Source organism: Onthophagus taurus, chromosome 3, assembly GCF_036711975.1.
Source record: "Onthophagus taurus isolate NC chromosome 3, IU_Otau_3.0, whole genome shotgun sequence".
In the NCBI taxonomy this organism is placed as follows: Eukaryota; Metazoa; Arthropoda; class Insecta; order Coleoptera; family Scarabaeidae; genus Onthophagus; species Onthophagus taurus.
Window position 1 is genome coordinate 11,592,526 of NC_091968.1, and position 3,025 is coordinate 11,595,550.

A 3,025-nucleotide genomic window follows, 5' to 3' on the forward strand; every position below is an offset into this window, starting at 1 on the left:
TAACTCGTTTAAAAATGGCGGGAAAGTTTTAAAATCTACAACAAAAAATTGCAGAAAATTTAAATCTTTAGACCCGTTTCAGGGGTTCTTCCATAAACCGTTTATTATGATTTTATAGCCTATATCCGTTACTTTACGGAGACACTGTATATATAATTTATTTGTATTTAAACTACCACCTGTTTTCGACATCAGCTTTATAGGTGCATTCAGAATTTCTCAAAATTTTTACAATCAAATCCTGTCTTTTCTAAATCTTATCATAAATTAGAATGTTTGAGCTGCAATTTGAGAAATAGAACGGGTTGCATCTTTTAAAAATAAGGAAGATATGATTTTTTTAAATCTTTAATTTTCTTAGAAGTTCTCGCATAATTTGGCAATTGTTTGTTTATCATTGCATTTCTTAAAATTTTTACAATCAAATCCTGTCTTTTCAAAATCTTACCATAAATTAGAATGTTTGAGCTTCAATTTGAGAAATAGAACGCGTTCCATCTTTTAAAAATAAGCACGGTATGATTTTTTAAAATTTTTAATTTTCTTATATGTTCTCGCATAATTTGACAATTTTTTGTTATCATTACATTTCTCAAAATTTTTACAATCAAATCCTGCCTTTTCTAAAATTTGTCATAAATTGGAATGTTTGAGCTTTAATTTGAGATAAAGAACACGGTCCAACTTTTAAAAATGAGGAAGGTATAATTTTTCAAAAATTTTAATTTCTTACAAATTTAGATAACGTTTCTCGTATATCATGTTAGTTTTAAATTACGCACTCATGTCTTTAAGTTTAAATAAAAAATAACTAAATTTGTTCGTAATTTAACAACTTAAAACCATGTAGGAGTCGTATTAAAGAATAATAAAATTCAAGTTGTTATTATAAATATATTATTTAATGTTTCAAACAATAACACAATTTGAAACGTTCCAAGCATCGTCGAGTTGGCATCTCCCTCGCTTGTTGATTAGCGTTGTGCTCATACCGTTCTAAAAACCCACGCAAACGCTTATCGATTATATAATTTAAACTACAGAGAAAAGAAACGTGGTCGCGTTGGCATCTACCTTGTATCTGTATGGATGAAACCCGTTTGTCACCTAAAACCGATAATGATCTAAATAATTTAATATGGAAGTTCAAATGCTTTTTAAAACACGAAAATTTTATTCTAGTCACAATTTACGGAGTAAATCTTTTTTAGAACAAATTCTATTTTAATATTTTAAAAGTTCCATGACAAATTTGGTTAGGCCATTATCAGTTTCAGATTGCACAGCAGGTTTCATCCATGTAGATATAAGTAGATGCCAGCACAACCATGTTGCGTTTCTCTGTAGTTAAAATTATACACCCGAAAAGCTTTTGAGTGGCTTTTCAAAACGGTATGAGCACGAAGGTAACCATCACTTCCTTATTGATTTAGATAATTGATGAACGAAGACAGTTATTTCGTTGTGGTTCTTTCAATGATTTTATGATTAAGAAATATTCTTTGATTTTCTTGTCTAAATCGACAAAATAACTGTAACAAAGTGGAAAAAAAATTAATCATTTTTGTTGAAATATTAGAAAGAATGTTTTATTAATGAAAACTTTAACTTACCTCATCAATGAAATTTAATGGTTATTGCAAGCTTATTCTTTATACGCATTGTTGCGATTTAAAATTAAAACCACTTCTGATTAGAATCATCGTGTTCTGCAGTATTTATACGATCGTCGATGGAGGAATTTTGCACACGGCCATGGCTTATCAACTTATGTAGTCACGAAACTTTCTTGGTATTGTTGGGGTAAGGTTACAGGTTTTTTTTTTGGACTATTGTTGGATGATAAAAATTATCGCTAGTTCTTTTCCACTCAACGATTTTCGATGAATTTTATCTTTTAAATAACTTTTATAATAAAACATTTTTAAGTTATGTTTTAAATTCAGATATCAATTCTTTCGAGAAATATAATTCCTAAGATATTTTAAATAAAAGACAACATTAGGAAGAAGATAGAATGATACCAGACAACTTGAAAAATAGTCATAATTTTACGTAGAATCCATAAATGCGCCAAAAAATGGGGGTTCCCATTTAAAAATATCAACTTAGGCATGGTATATTAATTTTAGGACACCTGTATATTTCAATTTTATCTAAAAAAATGCGCGTTAAAAAATATAACATGGATGTCCAAGCCTCTTTTCTGGAAGAGTATTCCTAGAATTTTTATCGAATTCACTCCATACTTTATGTAAGTACAGGTGTCCCAAATTCGTTGCCCGCATAGGCTATCTCTTAAACTAAAAAGGATAAAAAAAGTAGCTTACATGTCATGATCTCGTTTTTCGAGAAACTGCTAATGCCAACTCTTTTCCAAGAAGTCTTTTGTTTTCGCCCTATCGGCAAAAACTGAAAAATTTACGAAAGCGACAAACGCGAATATCTCGCTTATTACCAAAGATTTAGAGTATTATAAATAAAACATTATAGGGTTAACTTTTTACGAAGAATCTTTTATTATCGAGTGTGGTTATATGTCCACAATATAATAAAAATAATAATATAATATATTTTGTTAATAATTATATTTTAATGAATATATGAACAGTACACGTTAAATGAATGATTATAATTTGAAATTACTGTTAATATGAACAAACGATTGATAATAATAATTTGAATTGATGAATGAAATAATTTGAAAAGACTGATTGATTGATAATAAATAATTGATAATAATAATAAATTTCTTTAGCAACACGATCTGTTTTTACATGTCGTGTGCACAGCATGCTACATCGGGATTTTAGAAGTACATAACTTTATTTTTTTAAATGGAAACCATAGTTGGCTATGACCTAAAATTACTTTGTTATTTTCTTCTGATAACAAATATATATAGTTTGTTGGGTATATTTCTTATAATTAAATATAAAATATAGGTATTTAAATAAATTAACTCTTACTCGCTAAAAATTTTATATAATCAGAACCGGTTTCGGTTGAATCTACAATATTAAAA

General features: G+C 28.1%; 1 long non-coding RNA gene across 1 annotated transcript; it reads right to left on the bottom strand.

The window, feature by feature from the left end:
* Nucleotides 1-880: 880 nt before the first annotated feature.
* On the bottom strand, nucleotides 881-1,732 carry LOC111425089 (uncharacterized). The gene is made up of 2 exons (XR_002707687.2): nucleotides 1,614-1,732; nucleotides 881-1,532 (listed from the first exon to the last, which is right to left on the bottom strand). It is a non-coding gene; the product is annotated as an uncharacterized lncRNA (long non-coding RNA).
* Nucleotides 1,733-3,025: the final 1,293 nt, after the last annotated feature.